At 36.5% G+C, this 18,318-nt stretch overlaps 1 protein-coding gene across 1 annotated transcript in view; it reads left to right on the forward strand.

The window, feature by feature from the left end:
• Positions 1-18,318, forward strand: part of B3GALT1 (beta-1,3-galactosyltransferase 1) — a 568,918-nt gene that overhangs the window by 353,190 nt on the left and 197,410 nt on the right. The window contains exon 3 of the mRNA XM_032286621.1: positions 11,523-11,582. The gene's annotated coding sequence lies outside the window, so the exon portion shown is untranslated. The remainder of the gene's footprint in view (positions 1-11,522; positions 11,583-18,318) is intronic.

The raw sequence follows: 18,318 nt of genomic DNA on the forward strand, positions 1-18,318 counted from the left end.
CATAAACAGAACCAATGACAAAAACCACGATTACCTCAATAGATGCAGAAAAGGCCTTTGACAAAATTCAACATCCCTTCATGCTAAAAACTCTCAATAAACTAGGTATTGATGGAAGGTATCTAATAAGAACTATTTATGACAAACACACAGCCAATATCATACTGAATGGGCAAAAACTGGAAGGATTCCCTTTGAAAACCAGTACAAGACAAGAATACCCTCTCCTACCACTCCTATTCAACATAGTATTGGAAGTTCTGGCCTGGACAATAAGGCAAGAGAAAGGAATAAAGTGTATTCAAATAGGAAGAAAGGAAGTCAAATTGTTTCTGTTTGCATATGGCATGATTGCATATTTAAAAACCCCCATCATCTCAGCCCAAAATCTCCTTAAGCTGATAACCAACTTCAGCAAAGTCTCAGAATACAAAATTGATGTGCAAAAATCACAAGCATTCCTATACACCAATAGTAGACAGAGAGCCAAATAATGAATGAACTCCCATTCACAATTGCTACAAAGAGAATAAAACACTTAGGAATACAGCTTACAAGGGATGCGAAGGACCTCTTCAAGGAGAACTACAAACCACTGCTCAAGGAAATAAGAGATCACAAACACATGGAAAAACATTATATGTTCCAAGAGAGGAAGAATAAATATTGTGAAAATAGCCATACTGCCTAAAGTAATTTATAGATTCAATGTTATCCTCATCAAGCTACCATTTACTCTCTTCACAGAATTAGGAAAAAAAAAAAAAAAACTACTTTAAATTTCATGTGGAACCAAAAAGAGCCCGTATAGCCAAGACAATACTAGGCAAAAAGAACAAAGCTGAAGACATTACACTACCTGACTTCAAACTAACTATACTGCAAGCCTACAGTAATCAAAACAACATGGTACTGATACCAAAACAAATATATAGGCCAATGGACCAGAACAGAGGCCTCAAAAATAATGCCACACAGCTACAGCAACCTAATCTTTCCCAAACCTGAAAAAACTTACCTCTCTTTTTTTAAAGATATTAAAAAACAAATTGAACTAAGAAGTAATGGGCAGATTAAAAGCAACTTTGTCAGCAGCTGAGGAGATTAAGATTCTCAAAGCATGTTAACTTTTCATCACTAGTTCTTCTGCCTGGCAGCAGAGTGTGGCAGAGCAGGAGCAGAGTACCTTCTGATAACAGTGAAATAAAGAGGATTAGTCCACCCCCACCTAGAATTTGGAAGACCCTTTCTTCACCATGCTGAAGACATGCTCTGTATCAAGGTAGGCACTCAGTAGTATGCTCCTATGGCTGTTCCCAGCTACTCTGATTAGTTAGTGCCCATGCTATTCCAGTTTGTTAGATATTTTGGCCTTTACCCATGTCTGCAGGAGTATGTATGGGGAGCATACTCAGACACCAACTCCTATTCAGAATCAAGATGGATTCCTGTTGCTTTCACTTCTACTTTGTGGTGCACATATATGGTGCTTAAGTGAAAGCACAGGTAGATACCTCTACCTGTTGTTCTGTTGATGCATAATATTTGTACATGTTTATGGGGCACATGTGATATTTTGTTACCTGCATAGAGCATGTCATAATCAAGTCAGAGTGTTTGCAGTATCCATCACCTCAAGTACTTCTCATTTCTATGTGTAGGGTAGGTTTTAAGTCCTCTTTTCTAGCTAATTTGAAATATACAATACATTGTTGTTAACTATAGTCACCCTTCTCTGCTGTTGAACATTAGAATGCATTCCTTCTAACTGTATGATTGTACTCATTAAGCAACTTCTCTTAATCCCCCTTTCCATCCACACACCCTTTCTAGTTTTGGTTACTATCGTTCCACTCTCTGTCTTCATAAGATAACTTTTTCAGCTTCCACATGTGACTGAGAGCATGCAATATTTGTCTTTCTGGGCCTGGCTTATTTCAGCTAGCATAATGACCATCCATGTTGCTGCAAATGACATTATTTCACTCTTTTTTTTTCTTTTGGATACCTCTGCCTTTGACTTATTTCTGGTTTGCATGCCTCACCTCTCTGAAATCTCTGCCTACAGTTGCTGGGCCAATAATAGAAACAAATTACAGAATAAATCAGTAGTGGCAATAGTGAACAAAGCAGGAAGTCAGAATCAGCAAAGCTGCTTCTTTTGTCAACCTTTGGCAAGTATTTGTCACACATAGGACACTATATAATACTTATTTGGATATAGAATAAAAGCAATAAGTGGCATATTTGAAAATTCTAGACCTATAGATGTGCTATTGAAGGGGGCCCATGGATAGAGCAACCCAATGAATTTTAGTTAATCAATTTGAAAATTAAGCTCAGAGATTCATAATTTCATAAATATTTTAATGAAATTTAACTAAAATGTGTTTTAGACTATTGTATGATATCGAAACATTTTTACCATACAATAGCACTGCTAAAACAAAATAGCATTAGCATGGCAGTCGTACTTCATAAATGAAAACACTGTTTAATGATATGACATTGTATGAACTTAAAGCAAAACTGATTTTTCAGTGATCTTGTTTAAAGCAAGCTGTCATGCCCTTTGGCTTCCCATAGTCAGCAATCTGCCATGTTTCGTGTGTCACTGTACCATGCAGTAAGATTTGTGTTTGAAATTTCTTAAGCCAGGGAGAGGGAACTAAAAGAGGGAACACATACTCAAGTAGCTCAAAGGAATGATCTGGTTGTTAGAGCTCAGAATAAGAAATTTTAGCCAACACGCAAAATGTTAGTGATATAAAAACTGAGACTTCTACTTTTTTGAACAATAAATTTGATATTAATGCTGGATTCATTAAGTTGTATGATTCTGTTGTGTTTTTGTGCCTTCATTAAGAAAGAGGGGGTTAGGCTATATTCACAGGCAAATAAGAAACAATTTAAATAGAATCTTACTGATAGTTTTCAAGTCTTTCTTGACCATCAAGCTTTTAACGTTAACAGAGTCCATTAATACAGTAAAAAGTACACCAATTTAGGATTCTAGTTGCAACCCTGCCATTGATTAGTCATGTAAACCTGGGCAAATTATTTTCTGGTCCTTAATTTCCTGCTTTAACAATTCTGTTCTATCATTCTGTGGTCGATTTTTAATTCCATGGGCCTACCTATGGTGAGAGTAAGGAGTATGCTTAGTTAATATTTTCACAAGTTTGAACTTCTAAGTAAGATGCAAGTTGTATATATGCTTAAAAGTGATTAGAGGTAAAAAGTAGCCACAGGAGCTCAAATAAGAAGTATGCCTGTTATCTCCCCTTCTGGGACATACATTGTCTCCAGAAGAAATAAAAAATAGAAAGTTACACATGATAAACCATCACGGGTCATTAAGATGTAGAAAGTTACATGATGTAAGCTGTGATGGATCATTGTTTGTGAAATCCAGCCTAAGAAATGTCATGTTGCAAATTTGACTATTTCCACAGTACCCTAATAGGTGTCTGCTTCCTGGTTTACCTCTGAGTTCAGAATTAATCTACATTTTAGTAATGAGTTTGTATTCTTAATCTGAATGTCGGAGCTTATAGAAATCATTTACTTTTTTTAAAATATCCAGTAACAAACCTGTAAGGATAATTCAGTCAAAGCAGAAACACATTAAGGAAAGAAAGCCCATTGTTTTCTGTAACTTCTTCACAACTTTCATTATGCTATGTACCTTAATTTAATCCAGAAACTATATAATAAGTGATTACTAGAGACTTAGATAGACAGAGATACAGAGATGGGCAATAGTATGGCAAATCAGCTTCCCTATAGCATATACTCATGCAAATAAAGTAACCACGAAGCACCAATACACTAAAAAAAAAAAATCTTTCCTTTGGTCTATCTATGTGTACATGATGTATTATTCCACAGATCCAAACAACAAAGCAGTCTGCTGCCATCGTTGATCAAAAGAAATAATTAACTTGATATCCAAATCATTGAAGTGTTAACTGGCCCCTGAATCTGGTTAGCACCTTAATTCTATACTTCCTTGATGTCAAATCCCAAAGACCCAACCAGGAGAAATGATGTTACTTGTGAAAGTGGATGACATAAAATTTATTTTCAGGTTATCTGAGAGGCATTATAATTTGAGATGCTAAGAAACATTTTTTTAAGATTACATGATGGATTTGAATATTATTCGTCAGCACTGCTACAGGCAGAGTTTTGTATAATATGATGTTCCAAATAACATATCTGTAGATAATATTCTTTTGATCTAAGCAGTATGTTGTGAGATGTGCCAAGCAATTATAAAATATTTACTGACTATAGAAGATACTTTTTCTCCCTTAGAAAAAATTTGATCTTGCCTCTTCCCACTCCTATGAATGCTGCCTAAGGCTGTCACCTCAAGTACAGCCTCAGAATTAGGAAAGTGTGAGCAATATAACACATCATTCACCTTAACAGTAGTCCTCAGAGCCAGCCCCATGCAATGGAGTTTTCCTTAGAGCACACAGTGTTTTTGACAGATCTGTTGTAAGTATTAATGATAACAGGTTACCTGTGTTTTTTCTTTTCTACTGTCATGAAAGCCCTTGGAATATATATATATATATTTTTGTATGGTTTTTATTTTTAAACTATCAGCTGCCTTGCTATCTAAAATTTTTAAAAACTATGTCAAAAAGTCTGTAATTCACTTGTTTTACTGTAAGTTTGATTTTTTGCCCCTCAGAATCAACTCACCACCTTAGCTGAGTTGACATTCTGCAGACCAGAAGACATAAACTAGTGGACTTGGACCAGAACAGTCACACATCCGCGTTTGTTTTACACTGAATAGTTCTATCCAAAACTTTGAATTCAATGCCAACACTTTAATAAAGGAGGCAGATTTCACATGAAAATTCTTGACTTCTGACTTTTCTTTATTATGCCCCAGTCTTCTTATTCCAAAGCTTAAAACTGAATCTTGGTGCTCATTTCCATTGCAGCCTGGTCTCTGTAGGCTTTTGAGCTGTGGATCTTCAATCTAGACAGACAGAGCTATCATCCCATAAATGAACATTTGGAATAAATTATTGGCTTAACATTTCATAAAGTTTTATATATTGAGCTCAACAGTGGTCTGAATATCCTTGGGATATTATACTTGACCTTTCTATCTATTCAAACCCTACCATACCCTATCTATAAAAGCATTTCAAAATAAATCTCTTTTGTTAACCTCTTCCCAATCCTAAACTAATAAACAGTAGTTGAGAAATTTGCGTAAGACCTAAAATATAGAGATTAAGAAATACAGGCTGGGAATGGTGGCTCACGCCTGGAATCCTAGCACTTTGAGAGGCTGAGATGGCTGGATCATGAGGTCAGGAGTTCAAGACCAGCCTGGCCAACATGATGAAAATCTGCCTCTACTAAAAATACAAAAATTAGCTGGGTGTGGTGGCGCGTGCCTGTAATCCTAGCTACTCGGGAAGCTGAGGCAGGAGAATTGCTTGAACCCAAGAGGTAGAGGTTGCAGTGAGCTGAGATTGTTCCATTGCACTCCAGCCTGGGCAACAAAGCAAGACCCCACCTAAAAAAAAAAAAAAAAAGGCAAAGTATGCTGTTAAAGTGCTTATGGTTCAGCAGGAAAGACAGTTATCTGAAAGAATAACTACAATTAGCACTATTTTAATAACTTCTATCTATTTTGAATATTCTAAGTACTAGGCATAGTAACGTTGTGCATGTCTATACCTGATATCCCTAATTTCTCACTTTCCATTTTCCCCTCAAACCACTTCAGTCACTCTAGGTGCTTCACTGCTCTACTGAAACAGCTCTGTTTAAGGCCACTAACGTTATCCATCTTCCTAAATCCAGTAGTCAGGCTTCATGACCAGGGGCAAGTTATTAATATTTTCTTCCACAGTTTTCTCATTTATACCGTTGTGACTGTAGCATTACTTACCATATGGGTATTGTGCACACTGAATGGGATAATCTGTATAAATCCTTAAAACAATGTTTTACAGATAATACAGGTATAGCACACGTTAGCTGCTATTATTTTTATTACACAATCACTGCTTATTTTTGCAGTGCATTTGACACATCTAGGCATTCCATTCTTCTTGAAGTGCTGTCTTTTCTTGGCTTGCCTTTCATGACATACTGCAGTCTCCTAGTTTCCCTATAATGGGACTGACCTTGGTTTTCTCTGCAGGATCCTTCTCTTGTCAGCCTTGCAAATAATGGAGTGCCCCAGAGCTCAGTGCTGGGCCCTCTTCTCATTCCTGTCTACGCTTTCTTCATAGTAATCATAGATTTAAGTGCCATCGGTGCTTTTATGAATATTCAACTTCTATCTGCATCCTTGACTTTCCCTAAGCTTTAGGCTTGCACAGCCAAGTGCTTCTCAACGTATCTGTCAGGCATCTTCCATTGGAACTCCTAGTTTTCTTCACACATCTGTTTCGTCTATTTTGACTCTTTCTCCAGAGGATCTGTTCTCCATAAACTAGCACAATGATTGTTTTTAAGTAGCAGAGCACTCAGTCCATCCCTGTTGGTTGACAGATAGCTGTAAGCACCATCTAGTTTGCTGACATCCCTTTGGTTGTGTGATGGCTGCTTACTCTCACTGCAGACATGGGGAGACAGAGTTCAACAACAGTCACAATTTTCAGCTACTCCCTGGGTTTATCACTCGCTACTCAATTTATAGAATTAAAAAAGGTGATAACCACCAAAAATTTTTGCCATCAGGGGGCTCCAGCCAGGGATTTTGTTTTGCCCTAGAAGATAGTAAACCTAAAACTATATCTTAGTTTGTATTCATGTGCCATAAAACCAGCCAGTATAAAAAGTAAAAATTTTGGACTATAAAACCAGTTGTTTCGTCCTTGTTCAATGGACTATTTAGTTGAAATAATTTTATTTTCTGATTTGTTTAATTAGTGCTGTGTGACTACAAGCTATCAGAAGATAAAACATCTCAAACTTGTCCTCTTGAGATCTTCATTCAAATCTCTGCTCAAATGTCACCCTTTTAGGAAAGGTCCTGACCTGATCTGAAATGGCGCCTTATCACTGAGTGCTCACTCAGGAAAAGAGGAAGGCTAAATATAGCCTATAACCTGCCTTATTTTTCTTCTCATATATTATATATTTACTTGTTGAGTTGTTGTGGTGGTTGTTATTGATATCTGTCTCCTTCAAGAATATAAACTTTGCAAAAAGAAAGGCTTCATATTTTGTGCACCTTCTGTATTCACATCACTTAAAGCATTGACTAATATAATATTAGACATCTAATAATCAGAAATTTATAAGTGAATGAATTCTATTAATGTGTAAAATGTATAAAATGTATATGTTTTTATACTTTCAGAGGACTCATCCTGCATTATTTCAACAAAAAACTAAGACCATAGTTATGTGTAAGAATGTAAAGAACCTACCAATTATAAAGTTGCTTGGGGCTGCAGTTTATAAGAATACTGTATAAGAATTTTTAAAACATATAACAATGGAGTGTGTTAAGTTTTGTGAAGATAATTCTTCATATAAGTAAGATAAGCTTTCTGCACATACCATCTATAAAATTCTGTTACAAAGAACAGATAAAATGAGTGTACATTAAATCTGTCTTTGAGTTTACCTGCTTTAAGAATCAGACATTCAGAGCCTTCTTTTACTCTTTGTTGATTTCAAACATTGTTGGGATATTATATCTTTGTGTATATGCTGAAATTGATCATGTTATCAGTGGCATATAATACATGTTGGGATTGGATCCAAAGCCGTGATATCTGTGGTTTACAGCATTATCGATCCATTGGCATTGCTGGTCAGAGAGGTGCACTTGCATGACTCCCAGAGCCGTGTTGACCTAAAATGCTTAATCGCAACTGAATATTTACTGGAGAAAGTCTGAAACTTCACTTTTAGAATATTTTTCAATATATTTCTCATGTTAAGTCTCATGCCACCTTCTCATGTTAAGTGGTAGGGGCAAGAAAAGAATAAATGTGAAACCAAAGTAGTCTATGAAGAATTGGAGTGATCATAGAAAATTTGAATTTGGGATGCTGACCCAGACCACTGATAATAGAAAAGGAGAGGAAAAGAAAAAAGCAAAAATGCCAAATTACTCAAAACATGCCTTAACCTCTTTTCCCATAGTCCTCATGCTAAATGGGAGAGTTCCCCATACACATAACTCTCCTAGAATTAACACATTCTTCCTAAAATCTTCCCTCATATGAGGTTTATTTAAACTGAACTGTATCTGTTTACAAATGTATAAGGTGTGGGTAAACTGGCAGTATGATTTACATAGGTTGGCGAACTTCAGGCACCATAGGCAGACTGGTCTGTGGGAGCAGTAATACTCCTGATTATTATCATACAAGTTATTTATGGGGGTAGCTCTTTTTGTCAAGTGAATCAGAGAACTGAGGAAGTTGTTTTGAATTGTCTTGTCTTTACCTCTAGCTCTCTTTCATGTTTAGACAGTGTCAATGTCTGTAAATTGGGTGGTATTAGCAGTGCAGAAAAGATAGAGAAGAGGAGCAAAATACAACCCAAAATTAAAATATAAAGTAAGATAAAGAAAATGTGCACATATACACCATGGAATACTACACAGCCATAAAAAGCAGTGAGTTTGTGTCCTTCATAGGGACATGGTTGAATCTGGAAATCATCATTCTCAGCAAACTGACACAATAATAGAAAACCAAACACCGTATGTTATCACTCATGGGCGGGTGTTGAACAGTTAGAACCCGTGGACACAGGGAGGGGAGCAACACACACTGCAGTCAGTAGGAGGGGTCTAGGGGAGGGACAGCGGGGGTGGGGAGAATAGGGAGGGATAATGAGGGGAGAAATACCAGATATAGGTGATGGGGGTATGCAGGCAGCAAACCACCTTGCCATGTGTGTGCCTATGCAACAATTCTGCATTACCTGCACATCTGCCCCGAACCTAAATTACAATAAATAAAACAAAAATAAATAAAAGAAAACAAAATAACCATAAGAGTTCAGTGTTCACACTTTTAAGGAGGTGTTTAGAATTGTTAACAATAATTATTTTTATCATCATAATTATTAGTTTTGATACTGGCAGAAGTGGATACTCATTGGAAGGCCAGTTTTGGAGTAAACAGTCAAAAGTCAGATTTGGGTCTAAACCAAGAACACAGATGAATGAATTTAACTAAGGTGTTTTAGATGAGAGAAAGCAACTTCTTACCAGTATAAAACAAAGAAGCAAAAACCCTTAGTATCTCTTTAAAAAGAAACAAACAAAAAAAAGACGAGGAAGGGACAATTTCCTGGAGGACTTGAAAGGAGCACCACCATTGATTTGACTGACATAATTTTCCAGTAAAAGCCCTGAAAACCCTGTACACAGAGTAGCTAAAGGAAATGTTTTTCAAACTCACTTATTTAGTTGATCTTAAAAACATTTTACCAGCTTTTATTCTGGCTAATGCATTCTTAATAGATTTTCTTTTGCACTTCCAAACAGGAGCCCTCTTTCCAGAATTTACCATATTGCGTCTGGTATCTAAGCTTAGCACCATTCAGACTCAGAGCCATGTTGAACCAAAATGCTTAATTGCAACTGAATATTTACTGGAGAAAGTCTGAAACTTCACTTTCAGAATATTTTTCAATATATTTCCCATTTATTCTGAGTACAGCACCATAGAGAGTACTAAGCCAAGAACTTTATCGTCACCATAATCCAGCCTTCTTGTTACCTTTAAGGCAAGACTCCTACTGAAACAGGCAAGACTAAAGGTGCTGACTTTTGAATGGACTCAGCCATCCACCATTGCTCAGAAAAGGTTGCCTGCAGAACGGACCACCAAATCCTCCCCAGCCTGATTTATTTTTTACAGCTCTTCTGGATCTTTTCTAGCAATATTTTTTAAATAAGAATTACTCTAATGAAACATAATTTTTAAATTTCTTGGCAATATTTGATTCTTCTCTAAAAAGTCATTAATAGCTTTTTGGAGAAACAGGGTGATGGCGACAAGATGAAATATTTAACTATCAAATTATGAACAGAGAAAGAGAGAGCTGTGGACATTATCAGAAATAATAAGCACGGGTAGAGTGAGGACTAAATTGTTAACATATCTCATGACACTTCACTGGTTTTAGAAGTGTTTACACTTGTTCTACCCTTGGCCACTGCCAATAATTTTCTTTTCTTTCTTATTTATTTATTTATTTTTGAGATGAGTCTCACTCTGTCACCCAGGCTGGAATGCAGTGGCACAATCTTGGCTTACTGCAACCACTGCCCCCTGGGTTTAAGCAATTATACTGCCTCAGACTCCCAAGTAGCTGGGATTACAGGCATGAGCCACCATACTCGGCTAATTTGTTTGTATTTTTAGTAGAGACAGGGTTTCACCACATTGGTCTCAAACTCCTGACCTCAAATGATCTGTCCACCTCGGCCTCCCAAAGTGCTGGGATCACAAGTGTGAGTCACTGCACCCAGCCCAATAAAAATTTATACTTGGGGTGGGTGTAGGTGATTGCAGTGTTTGAGAAATGTCTATGTGAGTTTTTCATAAGGAGAATGGCTTCAAAGGCTATGAATGGAAATGCAGAAGTGACTTCTGAATAAATTGTGTCAGCCTGAATGCCCGTTCCAAGTGAACAGTTTTGTGTATGTTTTCTGAAATCACAGAATATTAAGTTGGAAGAAAGCATGGAGATGATCTCTTTTGACCCCTCTTTTTACAGGCATCTGAGGCTTGTACAAAGAAATGGTTTGGTACAAATTAAATTTCCTGAGGATAAAATAGGAGAGACAACCACAACCTCAAAAAGCATCACCACAGACCTAGTAAAAATGTGGGAGCTGTTCTAAGTGAACCAGCAGATTGAGAAAAGAAAGAGAAGGCCTCCTTGATTTAGACTTCTGGGTCACTTATGGGTAGGAAACACGGTTTCTGCCAAATTCCCTTCTAAGTCATCTAGATAAGAAAGCAGTTCATTCTTGCCGTAAAGGGAGAAAGAGAACTATTTTCTTATTATCCTGTTCTTTCTTCCTTCTTGTGCCTACCCATGTCAGATTATCTTTGTCCAACTCACCATTATAGTTGTTTACACAGCTGAAACTACCTTTTTGTGAGTTGCTGTCTTTTGCTGTTTCACCCCAGCTGCCATCACAGAATTTTCTAATGATACTTATAGCCACAACAGTGGAAAATCAGATACTTGAAAAAATGCATCTTGCAAACAAATCTGAATTGGCACAGTTCTGAAACCATTTATTCCCTGAAGGTGAGTAAGGACCCACTCCCCCTTGTGAGAAGAAAAAGAAATAAAAAATGATAAGAAGGGAAAGTAATAGGATGATGAATGATTGGTCAGCAATCATTGGTTAGCGAAATGCATCATTTTTCTGACAATAAATTCTGAAGGCAGATGGATATTATTAAAAGATTTGTGTAGGGCTTTTTTTTAATTTGCAGCATTTATAAGATTTTAATATAAATGTATTTTTCTTCTTCTCTTTAAAGAGTTCTCTTGCTGTGCTGCTGGGTCCTCAGAAGTGTTCTAGAGATCGCCTCTTTGAAAGTGTAAGTGTAAAGTTTATTTGGCTCAGTGTAGTTTCTTATTTTGGTTGCTTTTGATCCTCAGTGGTCTCACCTCACCTTCCATACTAGAAAACTGCCTTTATTAGAATAGAGAAATCACCTGCTAGAAAAGCCAACTTAAAATTAGGCATGAACCTTCTCAACCGTATTTAATGTACATCTCAGAAAGGAAGTGTCCATGTTCCCCACGAAGGTATCTGCACAGCTTACACAATGAGGCTAGTGGGGACCCCAGACTCATGTCTGCACAAATTTTCCTGAAGATCCAACTCGATTATTTACCTTTGAGTTTATACTTGACTTGGCTTATATTTCGTACAGCACCAAGCTGAGCATGAACAGGAAAGGGAAGCCCCTGAGGGGAATACTTCCCTCAAAGCAGCAGCTTACATGCTGTGTGGTACCCTGTAACAGCATTCCTCTCATCCCATGTCTTTGTTTCTTCATCATTCTATAGGAATAGACAAATGCAAGAGGAAAGGCAGAATCCTTCCATGAAATAATGATGCAATATGCTAAGTCCTTTTCCCAAAATACCCTTAACATTGAAACCCTTCGAAAGAGTACTAGAGGTGGTAAACAATGACTTTCAAATCTGTGTTTTCTGATCTGTATTTTCTCTCCACTTCCTGTTCTGGATGTCTTCCGTAGAGGAAATCGTTATGATGTGCGTCTGGGCTCTCAAACTCAGGGTGTTCAAATGGGCTCTTTGTTCATACAGCAAATCTAGTTCTTTCCAATCACACCATCTTTTATAGTGTTTCTACTCTCCTTTTATTTTATTTATTTATTTATTTTAATTTTGTAGGTACATGGTGTATGTATTTATGGGGCACATGAGATATTTTGATACAGGCATGCAATGTGACATAAGTACACCATGAAGAACGGGGTTTCCATCCCCTCAAGCATTTATCCTTTGAGCGACAAACAACCCAATTACACTCTTTAAGTTATCCTAAAATGTACAATTATCTACTCTCCTTTTAGTTTCCCATCTTAAAAACTTTTGCATCATGATAAATTTTTCAACTTGAATTCATTCCTTTAATTAATCTGCAACTAAATTTTATGTTTATATAATCTTTTATTTCAATTTAACTGTAATCATCCTAGCCTTTTCATAATCTTACCTGGATTACCATGAAAACCTCCTAACCAGTCATCTCCCTATTATGCTGTCTCGAATTTTCAGCTCATTATAAATACCATTAAATTGATCTAAAATTCTGCTTTTATCATATTAAATCCTTGTTCACAGCATGAAGGATAATGTCCAAACTCTTCATGCAGGTGTTTAAGAACTTCATTGATCTGGTCCCTAGATTCTTATCCAACGCAATTTTTTTTTTTCTGCACAACGTAAACTATTACACTAAACAAAGTCCTTACTGTCTCATATATCCCCCTTCCCATGTCCATCTCGTTATGCTCCTTACTTGCAAGAAATGTCTCTACTCACCCCCTCAGTGTCCAATTCCTGCCCATTTCTTAGGATATAATATAAATTTAATTTGCCACATGAAATATTCTTATCCATCTCTGCCCCACTCTAATATATAGATTTCTCATGTGTTAAGATAAAATTAAATACAACTTAACACCAAATTATTTTCTACTTTATGTGTTTGTTTTTCAAGCTAAGTGGGTGCTTTTAGTGGCATTTTGTTTAGCCATCAAAGGCCATAGGTGCTCTATAAATGCCTTTAATTACCTTATCTTTATTTTTCCATATGCCACCAACTCATCCTCTTTTATGGGAACTATTTCATCTGGTGGCCCCTATTTAATTGCTTTGCCTCATCCTTCTGTTTTTCCCCCATTCAATTGACTACTGGATGTGTTCTCTGGCTTTCATTTTGGTTTTTCCCCTTTATTGTTCCTTTTAACCCCCATTAACTCACCTCCCTGCCTGAGTCAGATTCAGAATATTCTTTCTAGGCCAATCGCATTGGCTCCTGCCTGTCCACGAGAGGAAAAGGAGATGACAGTAGATTTTATAGCCTTTCAGTTACTCAAACTACATAGTGTCATGCCGTGAACATAGTAGGAGCAAATAATGTTTTGTGATTGACTTACGGGGCCTGTAGAAAAGATTTTTGTTTTTATCCACACGGCTTTACCACCCCTACCTTACCCACATATAATTCCTTATTTTTCATTTTTAAAAAATGTTTGAGCATTAAAAAATGTTTACTTTTTAATATTCATCATTTTTTCAAAGATAAAGCTTGGCATTTTTAATTTGCATTAACTCTAATTCATACATAACAAATGTAACACAGAATTTCCTTCTCTTGTTTTTATTTTTATTGAGGCAAAATTCATATAACATAAAGTTAACCCCTTTAAAGTGTGTAATTTAGTACATTCACAATGTTGTGCAATCATCACTACCCTAAAGTTTTAAAACATTTTTGTTACCCTCAAAGGAAACCCAGTGTCCACTGAATAGTCTCTTCACATTTCCCTCCTTTCTCTATCCCCAAACAAACACTAATCTGATTTATGTCTCTAAGAATTTATAAATTATATATATTTCATATAAATTGAATTATATAATACAGACCTTTGTGTCTGGGCTCTTTTACTTAACAGCATGTTAGGGCTACCCACACTTTGGGTGTGTCAGTAATTTTTTCTTTTTTAGTGACTGAATAATATTTAATTATATGGATATGTTACACTAGCCTGGTTTTCTTAATTTGATTTTTTGATTGATTATTGCTTTTGTATTGAAATGAAATTGTTTTTGTATGTTGATCTTATATCCTACAACTTTACCAAATTTGCTTATTAGCGTAAATTGTTTTTTGTTTGCTTACTGTGGATTCCTTAGGACTTTCTATAGATAAGATCATTTCATCAGCAAATATTCTTTCTTCTTCCTTTGTAGTTTGAATGTCTTTTATTTCTTTACTTGCCTAATTGATCTTGCTAGAATTTACAATACACTTTTGAACAGATGTAATGGATATGGGCATCCTTGTCTTGTTCCTGAGCTTAGGGGGAAAGCTTTCATTTTTTTTACCACTGTATATGAAATTAGCACTAGCTTTTTCATAAATGCCCTTTATCTGGTTGAAGAAATTACCTTCTATCTCCGCTCTGTTAAGTGATTTTATCATGAAGTAGTATCAGATTTTTGTCAAATATTTTTTCCGGCCCAATTAAGATGACTATGTTTTTTCCCCTCTTCATTCTACTAATGTGATATATTGCATTGGTTGGTTTTGTTTTGTTGAACCACCTTGTATTTTGGGGACACAATGTTGAGAATTTGTATATCTTTATGCATACAGCCTATTTGTCTATAGTTTTCCTTTTTTGTGATGTCTTTGTCTGGCTCTGGTATCAAGATAATGTTCATTTCATAGAATGAGTTAGAAAGTGTTTCTTCATTTTAATGAGAATGATTATTGTTACCTCTTCTTTAAATGTTTGGTAGAATTCATCAGTGAAGCCATCTGGTCAGGAGCTTTTCTTTGCTTGGAGGTTTTTGATTATTGACTGAATCTCTTTACTTGTTATAGGTCTGCTTAGATTTTGTATTTCTCCTTAAACAAATTTGGTAACTTCTGTATTTTCAGGATCCCTTACTATTCTTCATCACACTTTATTTTTTCTTTCATCTTCAAACATTAAATAAAGCTGAAGTTCAAAGAAGAGATGCTTCCCCTCTGAAAGTAAATCTAAATGGAAATATGCTAACAGAAATAAGCCAATTTCTTCCCCAAAACAAACCAAATGAGACAAAAGAGTATTTCTCCCTTTTATAGAATAAATGCCCCTTAATTATGTGTTACCCATGCTTTAAAACAAAATTCTTAGGGAAACAGATGTTAGATTTGACCTTTCAAAGCCTTTTCTAAACCTATTTTTTATAGAAAGGTAAATTTCCTGAGATTCTAGGTGAAAAAAATATTCAGTATTTATGCAGTGAACTTTTGTTAGGGAGCTCAGAATACAATTGCTCCAGTCCTTCTCATGTTGGGTCCCCTAGAAATTCTGTAGCACCTTTGTATGTATATCCAGATATATTCCTGGAAGAGCAGAAAGGGTGTGTGTGCATGAGAGAGAAAAGTAGACAATTTACTTGTGATTATTAGTCACTCTAAGAATAGGTAGAGTTTAGTCCAGAAAGTACTACCCAAAACTGTCTTCCAATAACTTATATATTCATTACTTTTCCCATATATTCATGACCTTATAATCTGAGTCACTAAATTAGCTTTTAACCTGTGCAGTCAACATAGTTACATTTCTTCATTCAGAGGAAAAAATAGATAAATGCTGAGATAACAACACATAGCCAGCTGCTTCTTCTCCAAGTCCATTCATTCAATAAACTTCTATTGAACACCTACTATGTGCCATGTATGCATTATGTTGGACTTTGAGTATACAGTGTTGAACAAAACAGACATGTTCTGTCAAAGATTCAGCCCATGATTCCTTTTATCAAAGACTCAGTTCATGGGAATCTTAGTTTTACCACGTGCAGAGTTCAATAGTACAGTTGAATAGCAGTTGAAGGCTCACATACCCATGGAAGTTAAATAGTAATTCAGCAATGACCCTAGAGTTCTGCTCCCCAGGAAACATTTAATGGTGTTACCCAGGAAGTATCATGACACCTTACAAAGGGGCATCTGTTGGCAACTCTAACCCTGACAAAGAATCAATTCTTCCTGCCAAAGGGAGTAGAAAAATCCCTTCCCTTTGCCCCAGCACACCCCACACCACTGATCAAGCAGAGAATTCTGAATGCTTACAATAGACAGAAGACTGCAGGGTCAACCAAACACACAAGAGCCACCCCAGGGGTTAACAAGGAAAGCAGGAAGCCAGCATTTTGCTGAACATATTGGGGGGAAGCAAAACCTTGAAGCCATTGACAGAGGCTGTACCCAGCACAATCTCAACAGCCAAGAGTGAGATAATCTACCAACAGCTAAGAGCACAGAAAGGAGAAAGCAGCCAATCCCAAACAGACAGCCTGGGAAAAGAGTAGTCCTGGCTACAGAAAAGATGACCAGCAGAGCCAAAGCCAGACAAGCTTGCTCTTGTTTTAGTGGTGTGGAATTGTTGCCTGCCCTAGAACTGAATTCTTGCTCTGCCACTATCCCACTGTGACATTATGTAGCTCACTGACCCTCTCTGAAACTTAGATGTTTCATCTGTAAAACAGGCTTACAACATTGTGAGAATTAGAGAAAACGAATGTAAAGTAGACATTCAATAAATAGCAGCTTTTATTCTGAAGTGTGTGTTCATTCATCACAAAGGAATTTCTCAGTGGTCTTCTTAAAGTTCCAACGTATCTTTTGTTGTTAAGAGTCTGGTGTGAAATCAGGATGCCTGCCTTACAGATTCCTTTTAAATGATTTATTTCTGCTTAAATGTGGTATGCCTTATGATGCCCTTATTAGATATTAGTGATATATTTATCTGTGTACCTCATGTCTCCCACTTCCTGTCGCCTCTATAATAGACACTCTTTTAGGCCAGACCCGTGTCTCATTCATCTTTGTCCCCAGTGATTGTGGTAGTTTTTGCACATAGTAAGCATGCTAACATATAAATATTAAATATTCTGTGTGCCTTTCATCACTTCATGCTACATTTTCATGCATCTTTTAGCTTAAAAAGTCATGCCATAAGAAAAATGAAGTTTGTGTATTTATATGGATGTGTACCTATGAATGCACATACATATATGTCTTATGTGTTAAAAAAGAAAAACCACCTCACCTGTTAATAGCTGAGTGCCTATACATGCTAAGGATTTGTGGAGAATAGCTTTATCATTTATTGAAGCGAATATCTATCTACAAATGGGATTTGTAAAAATATGTATATATGTTAAATGCCAGTGATAGTAAAAGCATATAAAGAAGACTTTTCTCCTGTGCTTCAAAAAATAAAATGTAGTCATTTAATTTGTGTAGCAGTTGTTGATTTATCACCTAAAAAGTATTTAGTACAAAAAGGTCTGAAGAAATTAGGATTCAAAACAGCAGGCAGCTACCCAATTGTGGTCAGTGTGGACATTAATCACAGTGCTTTATTTCCTATTCATTGTTGCTAATTTTAGTCTTCAGGCTTATATATAGCAGTTTTAAACCCCTGAAAATTCCATGAATTCTTTTGTTAAAACTCAGCCTTGCTCGTGATGATCTCACTGTTAATTATTTTTTAATAAGTAGCTTCACTCCAAGCATCCAAGAACCTGTTTGAGCTGCCAATGTTAAAAGATAGAAATTACAGAAAGAGCAGCAATATCTCTCTGAAATCATGGAATTATGAAGGCTTCCAAAATGAAAGGCTTTAGAGGTCAACAGGCTCAACTTCCCTTCCTATGCACTGCATTTCTTCACCATGATATTTACAGGAGTATTGCAGGCTCACGCTCCTAATAGGCTTCCCCGTTGGCCGAGTAGTACTGCACCCAGTGTTAAGAGTCTATGCTTGAGTCTCCTTAACACCACAAGAGTTAAAGTATCAAAACCACCTCAGCAGCTGAAAGATGCCTATATATGTGCCACCACTACCAGTGTCCTGGTGGGAGTTCACCTGTTGGCTCCATTTAGTCCCGCCTTGCTCAGTTCATCACCAGCAGCCACCCAAGATCCCACCATGCATTCTTTAGTCTTATGAATGACTGTTCTGAGCTGTTGAAGTTATCTAAACACAGTAGATCTGTGGGGTTGGTACG

Source organism: Sapajus apella, unplaced genomic scaffold, assembly GCF_009761245.1.
Source record: "Sapajus apella isolate SASKATOON/1434 unplaced genomic scaffold, GSC_monkey_1.0 scaffold18, whole genome shotgun sequence".
NCBI classification, from domain to species: domain Eukaryota; kingdom Metazoa; phylum Chordata; class Mammalia; order Primates; family Cebidae; genus Sapajus; species Sapajus apella.